This window comes from Canis lupus, chromosome 12 (assembly GCF_011100685.1).
Source record: "Canis lupus familiaris isolate Mischka breed German Shepherd chromosome 12, alternate assembly UU_Cfam_GSD_1.0, whole genome shotgun sequence".
NCBI lineage: Eukaryota > Metazoa > Chordata > Mammalia > Carnivora > Canidae > Canis > Canis lupus.
Window position 1 is genome coordinate 69621812 of NC_049233.1, and position 19730 is coordinate 69641541.

Sequence of the window (19730 nt, forward strand, 5' to 3'; positions counted from 1 at the left end):
GTCCCATTCCAATTTCAATTATTTCACATAATTTTTCAAATGCCTGTATTACAGTGAGCCACAACTCTTCAGCGTTAAACCAATCAGAACCCCACCTAATTTCAGTGGGAATATTTTATGAGGATAAGCTGAATATTTGTACCTAATATCTTGGAAGGAACAATAATCTGTGGATTAAAACATAGCTTTTGTAAATAAAGGAAATGTCCTTTGTTTCATCACACAATTGCTAAAAGAACTACTGTTGGTCCAATGGTATATAGGAATTTACCTATTTAAATCATCAAAGGTGTTTTCATGATTCCAGACAATTCCAATAACAATTAAAAACCTCTGGTTAAAATAAACAGTGCATAAAATAATCATGCAAAATAAAGGAGCCAAAGAAAACACCCTCCACTATTCTGAGGATTTGCTATCATTTCACATTATTAAGAATGTTACTTTCATGCACAGTCTCATTACCCCCTTTTTTTTAATTGAAGGATACTTGACATACAATGTTATATTAGTTTCAGGTATACAACGTAGTGATGGGGCAATTTAATACATTACTCAATGCTCATCATCTGTCACCATACAACATAATCACAATACCATTAACTATATTCCCTATACTATACTTTTCATCTCCGTGACTTATTTATTTTTTTAACTGGAAGTTAGTTCCTCTTAATCTCCTTCATGTGTTTCATTCATTCCCACCCCCACCCTCCTTCCCCAGCTCCCTCTCCAGCAACCACCAGCTCACTGTATTTATGAGTGTGTTTCTGTGGTTTTATTTGTTTGTTCATTTGTTTTGTTTGTTCCTTTGTTTTGTTTTGTAGATTACAAATATAAGTGAAATCATGTGATATTTATCTTTCTGTGAATATTTTACTTAAGCTGTTTAATGCAAGTGATAGTAAAGCTACCAGAGTTACAGTAGGCAGAGAGGCAAGTTTTAGAAAACTGGCAGCCTGTCTTCAAACCCTTGATGCAAGCTACAGATTTTTAAATAACTTTTATCTTAAAAATTTACTTTGAAATGATAGTGCCATATTGGTGTATAAGTAAAACACACCACCTGGGCAGACCATACTTTATGTACTATCTAAGCTATCGTAATAGAAATACACTTTATCAAATTATTAAATAATCAAGCTACACCTCAGTGGTTAATTATTGCCTCAGGTATTTTCTGTATATGGGGATGTGTGGTGTTTCTTGTGCTTTTGACATAATTAAATCTCCAAAGAATAGTCTAATCTGTTATGTCAATAAACTAAAACCTTCAAGATTTTTTATTCTCATTTTCATATCAGATATGCACATTCACAGGTATAAATGGTAAGTTTGATAATCAAACAAAACATTTTTTCCATCATTATAAAAATTCCATATATAACAGGGGAGTGTATCTAAATTTTCTATCAGGAAATAAAAACAACACAAGGTATTATTTGTAGAGTTAACATCTTAAAGTTTTTTATTTTCTAATACAAAACAATATAGAAAAGAAATAATATTTTCACTAAAATTCAACACACTCAACAAATCTTTAGTTTTTGGTGAACTGTCATGCTATATGAAAACTGTAAGATTTAGGATAATGAAAATAAATGTGTCTTTATCAGGATATTTCAATCATATTGTTTAGACTCCATTCAGTGTATTTATTTTTGGTATTTATTTTTGGTAACCAAAAGAGCTCTGAAAGACAGCAGTCGAATTTTCAACATTTCTCTAATGTTTATATAGCATGATTAAAATAATGAGAGTGATTTATTGTACTTGGATAAGATCCTAATTTTGAAAGACATTAAATTGGCCTAGTTGTGGCTAACATTGTATTTTCAGAAATAAGAATTTTCAGAAATAAGCAACTACAGCACTCTTACAACCAGAAAAAGAAAGAAAATTTATTGCATCAAATAATATATTAAATCTTTTAATTATCTGAATTTTATTATAAAATACATTGTTTATAATGACAATGTCACTATTCATAAAAACTCTTTGGGAGGTAAATAAATAAATTGGGAATAAAACCATAGAACAGTGAAAGCACTGGGGAATTCCTTTGTAGCTTAAAGAATCTAATGTATTTGTGGTCAGTTGCCTTTCCGAATACTTAGAGAAGTAGAGACAATATCAAATGAAGATTCTAATTTAGAAATGTTATTGGGGGAAAGACAGCATGCGCTATACATTTGGAAACACATTTACATAAGGTTATTATACCTGGGTGTTTATGAGGACTAATGGATATGGACCTCCAAATATCCAGTTGCTTGGAATCCTGTAAATAATCTATCTTGCTGACTCAGTCAAATTCTCTGACATCACGTGGATATTTCAGTGTAAACATGAGCCTCATCATGAAATTATTCAGGTTGATGTGTGCTTCTACTCAACATGGTTACCGCAAGAAAGAGCAGATATTGGTCTCCTTGCTGATTTGTTTCTTTACTTTGAATTTCTTTATTGATTTTTTTTTTTCATTTCATTTGAACCTAGAATATGTATCAGATCTGTGCATATAGTTGTTGGTGACACTTTGTTTAATGGTGGCAAGATAAAGTTGCCAGTGCGGTAACAAGAATATTTTATTAATTGTCCAGGCTGGGCACCAACCCAAGGTAAAACCAACATGATAAATGGCCCATTGCCATTGCTTTCAAAAGAAATTATAGTACTATTCTTCCCTCTCAAACATTGGCTCAGTTCCCGTTCTTTAATTGATCTGCAAGAGGCTGACACTATTATTTTTCTCAATTTTCTTGTTTGGGGTTTGCTTAATGGATTTTTCCCCTTATTCCTCTACTCACACCCCATTATTCCCACTATGTTATTGCGTGCAATTTATGCAGATTCTTAATTTTCTTGCCTTGTTTTCAGCCCCTTTGGGTAAAATTTTATGCTTAATTCATTCTTAGCTTCTTCTTTTATTATTCTGTTTGATAGATACCAGTAGTTCCATAGAGATAGAGAGGGGGAGGGAGGAGAGGGTAAGGAGAAGCAGTTACTAACGTCTCTTAGTCAAAGACTTAATTTTTGTCAGAAAGGCTTCAACAATTACTAGGTAAGAAAGACATTACTGAAAACATACAGAGTTTTCAAGTTACCTTAAAAATGTTATCAGCCAAACAATGGAGTCCGACATTATAATGAAAATGTCATGAATATATTTTTTCCAGGCCTTTTGCATTACAACATAAATTCCATTGTATTTTTGAAAGACATTCAAGGGGGAGCTTTAGGGGCTGTTGTCTTAAAACTCATTATTAATTTATGCCTTGGGTAGGAACTGTGATAGATAAAAATTAGTTGTTATAAACTCTTTGACAACCGATTCCAAACAACATTATATCAAGGTATGACAAAATGCCCATGAACAATGGCACACAATCAAATCTATATCGAGTACAAACTGGAATATAAATAACCAGTTATTTTGCTTAAATGAAAAATCGTACATACAAATAACGTCGTTCATCGATTGCCTGCATAGTTTTGTAAAAGCGCTATACTTATGATATATCATTCTGTTAAGCACCCAAAGAAAATAGATGCCATAATTTAAATGTCCATATGGTGCCCATTTGAGACTGTAATTGTAAACTCTTATTAATATGGCTATTTTCTAACAGACGAGAAAGAAACCTTGATTTTTCTGGTCAAATAAATACCACAGAAAAGTCTTTTCTGTGTTCTGGTGAGAGGTAATGACATGTATATCACAAGAAAAATCTAAGTAACATGATAATGTCATTTTTTGAAGAGTAGGATAACTTAACTTTACTAATGAATAATTTGTGTTTGATGGCCTTGACATGAAATATTTTCATAAGAGGAAATAACTCAGCCAACATATGTTGTTTAATCACTCAGGAAAAATTTTATTTTCATGTAAAAAGAATTCATGGTGAACAAGCTTCAATTTTCCCCATAACCAAGTATTTTAAGGAATGACCAAAATAGTATTTTATATTCTTTTAGCATCCAATGAAGAGTCCATGATCCTAAGGGAACAGAAATACTAGTAATTAATTTAGTCACACTTTTGATGCTAATGTGTCAGTTGCCAATACGTTTGCCAGATATGTTTCAATGATGATATAAGGACCAGGATCTTTTTTTTTTTTTTTTTTTTTTTTTTGGCATGCATGCAATAAAACTGTGATTCTCATGATTATTTGGAACTTCCTGAACTAATAATATCTTTACTTGAAAATAATCCAACCTAAAGTTATGAACCTAAATGATAGAGAGTATTAATAAGGGTACCAATCAACATTGGTACATTTGACTAAATACAGTTGTATAAATTAATAAGATTAATTCTATTAGCAAACTTCTCAAATACACCTCATTATTCTATAGCTGAAATTCACATATATAGCCAAAATAATGATCTAAAATAGTTTTATATTCTGAGAGTACAAGAGAATTTTGGAAATTTCCTAAACACTATTGAGATGACAATATTTTCCAAAGTAATTCATTTGGGAAACATATTTTATAAATTTTTTTTCTATTGTGTGTCTTCAGGCTTCAGTGGGATCTTAACATAGATTATTATAGTGTTGGATGATGTAATAAATACCCTTTAAAGGATTTTTTTTTTTTTTGAGCTGTTTTGTTCATGTGTCTATCCGGGTATAGCTCTATTCAGGGTCTTGCATTCCTCAGGGATCATACTCAGGAATTTCAGGTCTCAAACTGTCCACAATTTAAGGCAGGAAACATTGCAACATTAAATATCTGTAAGAGAGCTTACATAAATACAAACACAATTTTCAAGTAAAATAATATGGCCCTCCTTTGAGCTACTTCCTTAGTAAGGCAGGATGGTAATTTAAAGAACACAATGGAAGAAGCGTGGCTGGGAAACCTTTATGACAATATCAGCAATGCTTTTCACACATCTAGGGCCACAAAGTGAACAAAATCTCATTTATGCATCTATTTAAAAGGCATGTGGTTTTCTGAACTCAATAACTTTTATTTTTTTTAGCATTTATTTGTTTGAGAGAGAGAAAGAGTGAGAGAGAGAGAGAGTGAGGGGAGGGGAGGGGCAGGGAGAAACTCAAGCAGACTCTGCACTGAGCCGGACTCCGGGCTCAGTCTCACGACCCTGACATCATGACCTGCACCAAAACCAAAACTCGGATGCACAACCAACTGTGCCAACCCAGGTGCCCCCAAACTGTTATTAATGGGAACCTTCAGTTATGTTTGTCCACAGTCGGTGCTTGCTGGTAATAAGTCACTTTACCCGGTGAGGAAAAAAACAATGCAGCTTTCCTAAAATTGAACCAATGTTTTGCGATTGATGTTCTTCCCCAAAGGAACAGACTTAACATTGGCAAAAATCAATGCTGCCAAGAGTTGGATGCGCTACTGACTGAGCCACCCAGGTGCTCTTTGATGACTATTTTTAAATGCCTCTTCAGGAAGCAACAAAAAGCTTATTGTTTTGTTTTGTTTTAAGTCTCAGTGGATATATCTTCATTTTGATGACCTTTATGGAAAAAAAGAAATGAATAAATCTTTGAGGAAACACTGGACAAGTCCACCTATAGTTTTGCAAGAAATATACAGAGATTTCAAGTATCTCCTTATTTAAATGAAGTATGTTTATAGATGCAAAACTATAGAGGGACAGCCTGGGCTGTGCTTCCTTGACAATTCTCTCCTTGCCTTCCTGCCAGGAAGGATTCTCTTGAAAAATAAATAGAAGGATACTCTTGAAAAAAATAGCTCAACATCTCCCAGCATTCAATGCTGGGGATGGTGCAGAGGTTATAGACTGATGGTTGTCCTTTTCCCAAGAAGCTTAAAACTAAGGACATAGCTCCTTTGTAATAATAGTATTACCCCAGGTCTCCTGTGTCTCTAGGCTCCTATTTATTTTTTGTTTTTTTATTGAAATAGATAAAGATTCTCCTTCTTAAACATTTTTCATTACTATAAATCATTTTAGAATTTCCTTGGAAATAGGTTCTCAATTACAAATAATAATAATAATAATAGTAATAGTAGATTAAATGTAATTGTGTTTTCAGTAGATCAAAGCATTATCTATCTTGGAAAAGTTAAATGAAGAATAACAGTTCTATGTTAGCAAATGAGAATGGCTAAATAAGCCAAGGATGTGACCTAAAAATATTACGAACTCTACAGTCCATTGCTGCTACGCACTGGGTGACTTAGGCAGTATCAACCCGGATTCAGCTATGACTTTAATTGTTAGTGCCTTATTAAAATAACTGCTTTATGTGATCATATCTTCTTGCTTCTAGAAATGCTTGAGCAAATTCAAAGTCTATATGTGACTGCACGTAACCTAATATTATGAGAGGCTGCTAAATCTTAATTAGTTTTCAGAGAGTGTGATGAGAAATAACGTATAACAGCTCTCAGTCAATACATTTTAAAATTGCAGTTACTATCAGGCTTGGGTTGTCATATATTTAGTGGTGTTTGTCAGTGGATTAGAAAGGTGTTAATTATAGGCAGCGAATAATGGTTGCACATAAGGCTATTTTCGAGCCTTCACGGATGTGCTTGAAGGTATCAACTAAACTCTGGTTTCTGCAAAAATGTCTGGAATATGGGAATGGAATGTCCCCTGTAGCCTCTGGAAGGAGTGTGACCCGGCCAACTCCTTGATTTCAGACATCTGGCCTCCAGAACTGTGAAGAATAAAGTTCTGTTGCTTCAAGCCACCTCGTTTGTGGTAACTTGCTATGGCAGGCCTAGGAAACTAACACGGGGGGGACATGTGCCACCGAAGCACAGCGGCCAGACGGAATTTTTCTTCCAGGTCCCACTGTATGTTTATATGTGGAGAGAACTGAGGATTTTTTAACCTTCAGCTGTAGATCTTTACCTGGGATTTAGGGAATTGTTTAGGATTTTGAAAAAGTGAGTAATAGATTTTTTGCAAATGAACGGAATCTGATTATAGATTACAGAACCTCTCTCGTAAACGATAATGCACAGGGCAAGCTTCTATCCTATAGGGTTCTGGAAATCCTCCTAATACATGGGAGGGCTAAATAATCTTTGGTAAGACAAAGGACTTAATTTTCTGCTCTTACTAGGACTTAAAGATGTAGCAGTCTTTGTCTACTATCATTATATGGATCACAGTGTATGGTAATATCGGTACATTCATAGTTCTTTTACCTCCAACTCTGAGGTCTAGAAACTATTCATCTTTGCAATTAGTACAGTGCCTGACAAGTGGGTGTTTAATATGCATTTGATGACTAAATAAACTAATGAATGGGTGATACCAAGACTACTGGGGCTTTTTTTTTTTTTTTTAAGATTTAGTAGTACAATTTGGTATTACTCATGAATCCCATAAAACACTCAAAGAAGCTACATTTGGTTACTATTCTCTAATAGCTTTTTCTGACATATGTCTGGGTCCTGAGAACTTCCTGTATCTAACTCACCGAAGCCTCTTTTCATGTAGCCATTTTATCATCGAAACAACTGTAAAGATTTCTGGCCAAAGTTGGTCCCATGTGTGTGGAGAGTCCAGGTCCAACCCTGCAGCTCTTACTTACTTATCCTTCCAACTTACTCTCCAGTCCTGTGCTCTGCCACCAAGACATCAGATGTGGGGGTCTGACCACAACGATGTTCCTGTCCTGGTTTAGCCACCATGAATGAATTCTGTTTATCTGTATATCCAAGGTTCACTGTCAACATAACAATCTAAAGAGAAGAAAAAGGAGAAAGAGTAGAAGAGGGGGAAAGTTGTTTCGAGACATGTCTTTGGTACTTCTCAGTCCACGCTGGTGGTCCAGTCCGACTCTTCAAGAAATCAAGTGGCCTTCTGAATGAATGAGACATAGTCACTAGAAAGTAAGACTATCAAACTTATTGTTAAAGCCAACTTGATAGACCCGAGAGAGAAATAATTCAAGAGACTTACCCAAGGTCACACCAACAGCTAGATGCAAAGCCAGGACCATATACACTCTTCTGTGTTATTTATTATATAGTCTCGATTTTGTAAAATTAATGCATGATTAGAGTAAAAATAAGCTCACATGTCAAAAACACACAAATGAAAACATGATGTCAGATGAGTTCTCAGCATCTCCATGTAATCATCCCTAGTAAATGCATTTTCATGTATTTCTCTCTGCATCTACACACATGCAGTTTTACACAGATGGGATAACATTCTATGTGCTGCTCTGTGTGATCTGTTTTTTCTTCTCTCCACCGTATATCATGTGGCTTCTTTGTGTCATTTAGCATAAGTCTACTTAATTATTCCTAATAGCTGTATGCTACTTCGTTTTATTGTTAGGCTATATTTTTATTTACTTACCCTTGTTTTTGGAGATTTAGGTTATTCCCAAAATTTGACTCTTATAAACAATAAAATAATTATAATCCTGTCTCATGACATTTTCTGAATCAGTTCAACTTTTTGTACCACCTATCTGTGATGGACAGAAGCTGTTTGATTCCTTTCCTTTCCCCTATATGTACATGGCCTATGGTCAGAATGCTTGCTCTGTGACCTTGGGCACGTCAGTATGCCACTCAATGCCTCAGTTTCCTCATCTGTAAGAGGAAATAATAGCATTTGTTTCTCAGGACTACAGCAAAGATTTTTAAAATCTAACATAAATCAACATATTGAGTGTTACTTAGAATATGCTACTAACCTAGTGTTACCTAGAAAGAAGAGGTGGGGAGGCTTACTTTACAAGACTATGGTCTCAACATCAAAAGACCAATGGAGACTCTGCAAAAGTATCCATTTATGATGAAATTAAGCATACTAACCAGGATATGGTAGTTAAAAATGGACTGAAAATGTAAAAAAATTGATTTTATTTATGCCAAACTATGGATAACTAATTTCTCTTTCTCTTCCATGAGGGTAGAAATTATGCCTTTGTGTTTACCATTATATCCTTAGGACTCAACAGCTGCTTGGTTAATAAAAAGATATTAAGAATAGCTAATATTTATTGACTAGAAAGTTAAGAAGCTCCTGAAGGTTCTGTGAAGGTTATTTGCAATACAAGCAATAGTAGGTCAAGGAAGTTAAGACCTTCGACCTCTGGCTCATCAAATTACAAAGTGACATCTAATAGGGTCTCTCAGGGATCCCTGGGTGGCTCAGCAGTTTAGTGCCTGCCTTTGGCCCAGGGCCTGATCCCGGGGTCCTGGGATCCTACATGGGGCTCCCTGCGTGGAGCCTGCTTCTCCCTCTGCCTGTCTCTCTCTCTCATGAATAAATAAATAAAATCTTAAAAAAATATATGCTCTCTCTACCTGGTCATGCTGCCTTATTCTCTACATTTCTCAAGGAGTTTCCATCTAAGAAGATCCCCATCTAACCCATTGGGTTGTGAACCCTTATTGAACTTTGAAGGCTCTCTGGGACAATGCCTGGAAAACCAAAAAGAGTCTTAATTCCTTAGAAAAAGAAAGAATACTGTGTCTGGTAATAATGACCACACAAGGGACAATGGCACATCAACAAATCATACCTTTACCATTGCTAAAAACGAACAAACAAAAAACTGCTTGGGATTAACTCTGCCTCTCAAGTTACTACCAAATATAATTATAGGATTCCAAGGAAACAAAAATAAAATAGAAGATGGAACCACAACACCCCTGGATGTATATACATATAGACTCTTTAGACTAAATTTAGGGACTTTAAGATCTGCTTAAAATATTGTCATAATTTTTATCTTTATATTTTATTGCTGCACTGAACAAACAGGTATTTTTTTAAAGATTTTATTTTTTTTATTCATGGGAGACACAGAGAGAGAGAGGCAGAGACACAGGCAGATGGAGAAGCAGGCTCCCCACAAGGAGCCCGATGTAGGACTTGATTCCGGGACCTTGGGATCACGACCTGAGCCAAAGGCAGATGCTCAACTGCTGAGCCACCCAGGTGCCCCGAAACATGTATTTTTTTGAGTGGAAAATAACATCCCAATGTTGAGATAAAATCTTAAATTTAAGTCTTATGCTTTGAATTATTCTCTGGCAATTTCAGAGGCAGTTTTGTTTTACCTATTGTTTAGAAAAGAAGTTTTTCATCTTCTTTCAATTGTCATATCTTTGTGAACACAGAAAAGGTGATATGGCATTATTTCCTGATTCTAATTTAACCTCAGATCATCTATGTAATATTGAGGTATAAATAGTCCAATAATATTTCTGAGCCTTTGGTAAAAGTAATTTTTTTCCTTTTCTTCTATTCTTCTACTCACAACCTCTCCTTTGTGTTCCAGTCTTCTTTCATTTATTTCTTTACTTTTATTGCTCAAATTCTTTTTTTTTTCAAATTCTTTTTTTATTATTCTTTTTATCTTACTCTACTTGGAAAATAAGGTAAAGCTGTATGATCCAGAAAACGAGGTATTACCTATTATTTTTAAGAATGAATTTTCTTATCACTTGAAAACTATGTGATTTTGTTAAAAGTACAATCGTGTAGTGACTTGCCATTTTAAAAGCTTTATTTCACTTGATATTTGTTGAATTAATAGCTTATACTGTTTGAAGAAAATTTGTTAACTAGAAATACCCACATATAGAAAATAGCTCATTCAAATAATGAAGAATAATATTCGATCAACAAGTATATTACTTTAAAACATGTAAAATTGTCAGCATTGCTAGAAAACAATATGTATATGCCCAATAAAAAACACTTTTTCTATAATGACTATTAAATCAAATATTTGTGCAAAATATAAATGACAAACTTATAAATGAGTTGTTTGCTTAATATACCCATGTGAAATTATTTTTCATAGAGTCTTAAATATTTTAAAGCTTCCCAAATGCTGAAAATACTTATTCAAAATGATATACACACACCCCTATGTTTATTGCAGCGTTGTTTACAGCTACCAAACTATGGAAGCAACGCGAGTGTTCATCAACAAGTAAATGGATGAAGATGTGGTGTATATATGCATTGGAACATTACTCAGCCATAAGAAAAAATGAGATCTTGCTATTCGTGACAATGTGAATGGAACTAGAGCATATTATGCTTAGTGAAATAAGGCAGAGAAAGACAAATGCCATGTGATTTCACTTGTATGTGGAACCCAAAAAACAAAACAAAGAACAGAAGCAGACCCAGAAATACAGAGATCAAACTGATGGCTTCCAGAAATAAAAGATGCACACACCAGCATTTTATAAATTATTTCAAGTGAAAAGTCAAGTGACTTCATTTGAAATCTTTTTTTTATTGTTTATTCTATCCTGAAACTGTTCATATCTTACAGGTATAAGTGCTTAATGAAAATAAAACAAAATAAAAGACAAAGATCTGTCTTTTATTCAGTGGTACCACTGGTGTGAAAAACCTAAGTTTTATGTAGAGTGTAAAGATATTCTATCAAAGGGAGGCCCTCTTTTTTTGTTTTCTGGAACAGTGAAATAAAAATCCCACCTTTCTGGGGTGCCTGGATGACTCAGTTGCTGACTCTTGGTTTCAGCTCAGGTCATGATGTCAAGGTCCTGGGATTGAGCCTCACTTGGGGCTGGACCTCAGCACAGAGTTGCCCGGCCCTCTCCCTCTTCCTCTGCTCCTCCCCACTCTCTCTCTCTCTACAAGTACAAAAATTATAAAGGAAAATTCAAAAGATTTAATAACTCAGGAGAATTAAATGGCAAATAAATTTTGTACAAAACTTTTTAAAAATAATAGATGCTTTTTAGTTTTAACATCCGGTAATGCCATCAATATTTATTACTCTTCTTTTTTATATTATTCCTTGATATAGTCTATTGTTACTTCCTTCTATACAAACTTCAGAATGATATGGTTTTAAAAAATGAGCCTATGAGTATTTTTTTGTGTGTGTGAAATGGATGAAGTATATCCCTTTTCCTTCAGAAAATTGAAGTGTTCATAATGGTGATTCTGCTTCTCAAAACTACCTGTTCCAATCTTCCTTCAGTAACCACTTCAAGTTTTGTTATCTGTTTTTATTTAATATAGATCGTTGCTCATTTGGTTTATTCCTAGATTCTTGTTTTTTTTTTTTTCCCTGGTATCTTAAATGTGATCTTTAATTGATCATGTATTCCAAGTGGTTGTTCTTTTAGAAATCCATTTCAGAAACACTCATTAAGCATTGGCTGAGTTCCAATAACTATTCTAGGAAGCCGAGATACAAAAGTGAGTGGCGCCAAGAGCAATCCCTGAACTTCCATGATTTTTATGTGAGGGAGTCAGAAAATAATCAATATTTATAACCCAAGAATGCTAGTACCTATACCAAGGGTGCTAAAAAAAAAGGAAGTTCTAAGGAAAAAGTATCAGGAGAGGGTAACGAGTGACAAGGTATGATTTGAAATTTTCAAATTTTAGTTAGAATAGCCAAGAAAGATCTCACCCAAATGGCATTTGATAAAAATTGTACCGAAATGTTGAAGCAAGTCACATGGCTAGAGGTGAGGACCCTCCAAGGAAAGAATAAGACATAAACCTGGAGGCAGAACCTCAGTGAGCCATGAGGAGTCGAAGGCAGGATGGTGGTGGCCCCAGCAGGTTGGAGAGGCAGGTGGAAGGGTGTCAGGAGAAGAGGAAGATGGCAGATCACCTATGGCCTTACACAAACCATGTGTGTTTTGAATTGAATTTCCACGTATTTGTATATATTTTTCTTAAGTTCAAATTGATTGATTGCTTTAATGGACTCACGTAAGCAGCGTTTGCAAAGGCCTTAAGAGCCATCCACGTGTTCCCTGATCAGTGTAGGGAGTTTTCTATTTTCTCAGTAGAGTTTGTGAGATGGATAGGTGGATATTTGGACAAGTGGATAGATACAGAGATGCTAGAAAGTCACTTCACTGAATGTTAAATGTCTTCATCCAGTATCTTTATTTACTGTTTACTCCTGCTGTGATGGGCTGAGAGCAGTGGATAAGCATTTTCTCCTGCTAGCTTGTTCCTATGTCTCATTGCACCCCCTGTCATTTTGATTTCATGGACCCTGCTCCTGACATTTGGTGCATGAATACACAGAGAGGTATGTCTTCAATGAGAATTATTCCCTTTATCTTTGTGAAGTACCCTTTGGTCTGGTATTAAGGCTGCAGCTTCTACATCTTTGTTTGTATATTTGCCTTTGTTGGTACACATTTACCTATCCTTAAAAAAAACAATAAGTGTTTAAAATTTTTTTTAATATCTTTATTTTAAAAGTGAGTCTCAGAAAAAAAAAAAAAAAAAAAAGAAAAGAAAGTTAGATTTTCCTTGCCTGAGATTCAATGAGACCAATTCCACCACTGGGTTTCAGTGACCCTTTGGTCGGCTGAAGTTCATTCACCCTTTTGAGGTGTTCTCCGTGGGATTTAGGGGGATATTTCCTCAGATATTGCATGTTCAGAATGGTCCCTGTGCTGACCTGAGAGTCCGATGGGATATGAATCTCATACCTCCTTCCCACCAGCATCTTGGAGGAGTTGCTCCTCTGTCTTGAAATGAGTGTCACTGGCACAAAGTCCGTGGGCAGCCTCCTCCTTCTCACAAATAAATCCTTGATCCCTTGGCCTGCCTGTCCAAAGGATTCGTTCTCTGCTTTTAATGTCCAATGTGTTTACGAGTTTGTGCCTCAGGACTGACTTTTGGGAGTAAAATTTACAGGATATGGCACATGTTGCATTCTTACATTTAGATTCGAGTTTTCTTGAATTGTACTTTAAAATATTTATCTCTTCCACTCTCTTGTTCTTTCTCTGTCTTTCCTTCTCTCTCTCTCTCTCTCTCTCTCTCTTTCCTCTTCCTTCTCTTTCTCCTTCTTTGAAACGTTAAGGAAAAGTATGTTGTATCTCTTTGGCTTATTGTCTGTAGCTACCATTTTTATATCAATTCTTTTTCATTCTTTCCTTGTTCCCATTTCATTTTGCTTTCTTATCTTATTTCTATATTCTATGTGTTTTTCTCTCTCTTCTGTATCATCTGTTCTCCTTTTTTTCTTTTTCCAATTTTATCTTTATTTCTGAGATAGCTTGCTTCTATTTTCCTTAATTCCGCCCGCTTGCATTTTGGAGTCTACTGTGTCGGGGCATCTTTTTTTCTGATTTCTCACATTTGTACTTTCTACTCTTGCACTGGAGATGAGACTGTTGCATTATATTATTTTTTAATTTATGATAGATGATTTGTTAACTGTGTTTCTCTGATTTGTGGCATCATCATTTTCTAAAAAGTGGCCTTTTTCTCTTTATTGCTCTCCTTCTCCACTACTTTTTGCAAATGTATGATTGTATTAATGCTCTGCCAGTGATATTTTTATTAATCATAATTACATGAGTTGGACTTTCCTGAACCAGGGATGTTAGGTTCCAGTGAACCTGTGTAGTGTCTTGCTTCAGTTGCTTCTCAACCACACGGGCCATGATAATTTATTCTAATGCTAAACCACGGTCTTCCAGATTCCACAGTAGCTGGTGCCGACAGGAGACATTGGTTCTGCATCACAGAGTGAGCCCCTTCTATTTAGGAAATGTATATTTCCTGGCACCTTTTGCATTTTGTTCCTCCTGGGTACCATTGAGACTTTACGCTACTTCCCTTTCCATGTCCTTCTGTGAATTCTCAGCCAGAAATCAGTCCTCTATGCCAAGATCTAACTAAGGTTCTTTTAAAAAGGGATATAACTTTTGTACTTCAGAGTGAACACTTCAGCTTCCAGTGTAGTTTTGCTTATGTTTCCTTAGAACTAATCTCTGACAATTGTCACATGCCAATCTCATAATTTTGCTAAAAAGGAAGTTTGTGGTACTATTTTTGTTTGCTTATTTTTGTTTCCTGTCTCTTTGGTATGATTCCCAGAAAGAGAAAGGGGAAGATACTGAGCCTATATGATAATGTTCACAATGGATATGCTCATGGGTGATTTGGGGAGAGAGAAAAGGATATTTGGGGAGTTTGATTTTTTAAAATAATTTCATCGAAGTACATGTAGCAGAATAATATGACAACAATGTGTGCAACTTGATTACTGTTAAATACAAAGTGAGACTAACCTAGATAACCAGTGCACATATAAAGAAAAATATCATTAAAAGGGTCCAGAAGCCTCTTGCACACTTTTTAAGTCAATACTCCCACCCTGCTTCTTGGTTTTAACGTCTTAGTTATTTTGCATTTGACAAATTTAATTCTTGTAATTTCTAAATTCTCTCTTGACTTCCAATTTTATGAGCAGAAAACATTAAAATGATTATGCAAAATGTTAAAAACAAATTCTTATTTTTGCCTTTTCTTTATAACAAAATCCTTTCAAGTAAGAATAATTATTTCTTGATAAACCATAAAACTCTGTGTTTGGTTGGATTATGGGAATAGGAGATGAGACTTCAAAAGTGAATTTACACCTTAAGACTTCACAGCCGATGTGACACTACCAAATGCATTATTAGTGCTAATTACACTTAGACCTCTTGACATTTATTTATGCTATATAATTGGGTTTTCCTCCTGGTTGACCACATCAAACTTAAACCTTAGAAAAAAAAAATCACATAAATTCCACATACATGGGATAGGGGAAGATTTTCATGGATCCTACATGAGCATCTTTCTTGCATTGAGTTATTTACATTTTGAAGAATGACATTTATCTTAATATATCTGAACCAGTTTTGTAACCAGTTGAGTTAACCGGGCACCCTATTTTCTGATTCTATGACAGTAGTGCTATGGCTGAAGCTTATATTTTAGGCAACAGAAATCATAGCATGCAATTATCCAAACCTGCAGACTTCTAGCTTTTTAAAGTAGAGATCTTCCTAGTTTAGACAGGTAAGAGAAGTGGATTTCAATAACAAAACGATGAATCTAGAAAGGTCTTTTGAAACAATCACTGAGGCCCCATTGATCTACAAAGTAATAATTATAGCACTGCTCCCTTAAATACCATGGCCTTGACTTTGTTCTCTTCTCCTGCCCTGTTTTGCTTTGCCCTCTCCCTCCCTTGAGAACCGAACTTCATGAGATGCGGTTCAGGCCATACATCCTTGTTTACTATCATATATCTCTCAATGGACCACAGGTCCCTCTCTTAGTTCTTAGAAAGAGAAGCCAGGCTTGTCCAACTGTTTGTCAAGCTGATGAACGCCCACGGTTTCCCAGAGTGTAAGCTGAACGAAAACCTCTTTGCAACAGTCCTTTCCTAGCCAACACCAACATAGTGGAGAGCATATAAACACAGTTGGCTGGACCGATCCTTACAGGGATTGAAGCAAAGCAAGAGCAGCTTTTACTCACACAATGGAATCTGTACTCTGTATGTAAATGTCCTGGCTTCCATTCTTGCACTTCAAGAGGTGCCCCTCATAATGTGCTCCCACTGGCCATGAGGCCAGAGCCTGGGGCTTCATTCGGGTCATACCTTAAGATTTCAAATTCCCTGACTCCATGAGACCTTTGCTTCGAAGTAGAAGCAGAACTCCAGAGCTTTATTTTTCAGGAGCTCTTTGTTGGCATTTACCCCCTCCCTTTCTAGGCTCTCCCAAGTGGGGTTAATTCTAGCCCTACCAAGGCTTTTGGTAAACCAACTGAACATTAGGGAATCTCAAAAATATGTATTTAATTATATATTACTGTAAGCACGGTACTGAGGAATGATCATATCGTCTTACAAATATGCACTATTTGAATAGTAACATGAAAATAAACACATAAAAACACAGGGAGGCAAAAGACTGACGCCAAATTGGATCTTTCTGTTATCAGTATTTTTATAGGTAGAAATGTGCCCCAAAACATTGTGCTCAGAACTTGTAAATTTCATGTTTTTTTTTTCCGGCTCTGTGCCAATGTTGAGAAGGTACCCAATTTTATTTAAATATGAACTGCAACAAAATTTACCAGCAGAGTAAAATTCTAACTCTGTCATTTGCTTTAAAGGCAGAGGTCTAAATCTCAAATGAGGGCATGTTTCTTTTCTACCATCTGGTTGTACTTGCAAGACAGGAGCTTATTGCAGTGAAAGTCTATATGCTTTTTCTTTAGTTTTTTATACCTGAGCATATTTGTTGCTTAGTTCCAGAGATTTTGCAAATGATTATATAAAAATTACTATATTGGCTTTTTATTTAGTTATAGAAATCATGAGGTGTCTTTATATAATAAAAAGTGTTATATTGTTATGGAAATGTTTCATTAATTGAATGTTTCCAAGGATGCAATTGCTAGATATCATGGCAGGGTGGCGAATCCAGATGGCTGAGAATATGTTTTCACAATGACATGCAGTGTTTATTATGAGGAAGAGTATTTTTCAAATATTAAATTGGTACCACCTAAAAAAAAAAAATAAAAAAAAATAAATTGGTACCACCTAAATACATTGAATGTAAAACTATTTATTAGTTTTATCTTATAACTGGTTAAATTAATCTTGAATGAGTTTCTACCATGTGCCAGATCTTGGCATAGCACTAAAGAACTGATGATCAGAGCCACAATATGTTTCTTCTTATTTCTCTAGGTTACACACTGGATCATTTCTTCAGATATGTTTTCCAGTGCATTAATTCTCTTTGCTGTTGGAATTCAAAATTATAATAATTATATTTTCATTAAAAAAATGTCTATGTGGTTATTCTTCTTATGCCTTTTTCACACAGGAGGGGGATGTTTTCTTATTCTTTGTTTATTTAAAAAATGTATTTGTTATTTTCTTAATTTTTTCATATGTTACATCTCTAACAATTCCATCCTCTGAAGTCTCTGGGGCTCAAATTAATTATCTTTGTAGCTATCATGAAATCATGGTATTTGTTATTTGGACTTTTATTTTTTATTTTTATTTTTATTATTTTTAAGATTTTATTTATTTATTCATGACATACAGAGCGAGAGAGAGAGGTAGACACACAGGCAGAGGGAGAAGCAGTCTTCCTGAAAGGAACCCAATGTGGGATGCAATCCCAGACCCTGGGATCATGCCCTGAGCCCAAGGCAGATGCTGAGCCACCCAGCCATCCCAGGCCTTTTATTTTTTCATTGTGAGCTCATGTTTGGTTAAACTTTATCTGTGGGTAACCTGAAAACCCAAATGGATGATGCATTTTTCCCAAAAAGAAATAGTATTTGCTTTTATTGGGAGCCAAGGGATATTATTGCATCAGGACTACAATGTACACTGAGTATCTTGGCTTAACAATAAATCTCAGGATTGCATTCTTTAACCTGAGGTAGTGCCATGGTTGGTTGGGTCTCCTAGACCAACTGGTATGGCCTTTGTCTCCAGTATGCTGCGACTTCATGTTCATTCTCTGCTTTCCTTAAAGATTGTCCTTCATAATTTTCAGCATTTCATCACCAAGTCTATTTCTTGTCATTTATCTACCATATGGTCATATTGCATAGGAAAGTTCTTCAAACTATATAGTCCAGTATTCTTTAAAGGCTACTCTTCTTTAATTTTCTTTTTTAAATAATAGTTTTATTTTATATTAAAGTTAAATGTCAATTAAAACACTGCATCCATGACAAGATTTTTTAATTTAAGTTCAATTAGCCAACATATAGTAAATACATCATTAGTTTCAAATGTGGTGTTTAATAATTCTTCATTTGCTATAACATCCAGTGTTCATCGTAGATTTTTTTTATTTTAAAAAGTAAATTATGATTTTGACAGATTCTATCTGAAATTTTGAAACTGAGGAAAAAAATCCCTCTTAAACTTTTAGGTAAATAACAGTTTAACTAAGCTTCTGGGAATGTGCAAATAATTGTCATAAAACTTAATTCTCTACTCTTTCATTCTCTGTTGTACAACAGGGTAGCCACTGGCTATATGTGGCTATTATACATATCTCATTGATACGTGGATAGTCTGAACAAAGATGTTTCTCAAATATGAAATATACACTATGTTTTGAAGACTTCGTATGGAGGGTAAGATCTCTTGTTATCAATTTTATATTGGTTACATATTAAATGATAATGTTTGGGATATATTGGGTTAAATGGGATACATTAAATATAAGTTTGCTTGTTTATTTATTCTTTTTAATGAAACTATTAGCAAATTTGAATGATGTTTGTGACACACATAATACCTTTACTAGAAAGCAAAGTAGCTCTATCATTTTCAAATTTCCTACAACTAGTCATATTTTTAAAATATCTTTAAACATAAATGATTACAATTTCATAAAATTTCAAAGGATAACTTCCTATGAAGTCTTAAATGTTAAGTACTATGCATAGACTTTATGACACATTTTAGAATTTGTTTTGGATAATAAACGGTTATATTATATGAACATAACCTATTAAACCTTCAAACAATATGTATAAACTAAACACTCAAAAGATAAGATCTAACCTCACTATTCAGAAATAACTCTTAAAAATACCATAATATTAGATCATTCAGTATTTGTCCAATTATGTACATACATATATATGATTGATTTTAAATTAACCTTATTCCAAAACTGAGCAAAAGAACACACTATAGGACTGATAGCATTATTTTTGAACTAAAGTTATGACAATCTATAAAACAAAACAAAATGAATATAAAACTATTATGGAATTGAAGCTAATTACATATAAGAGACTAAATACATACCTTGAGAGGTAACCTTAATTTTTGTGAATTTATATATTTAAAATCTAGTATTCTGTTCAACTGTGAATTATAGAAGTTTATTGTTGTTGTCAATTTTGCTTTATCTCTTTGAGGGTC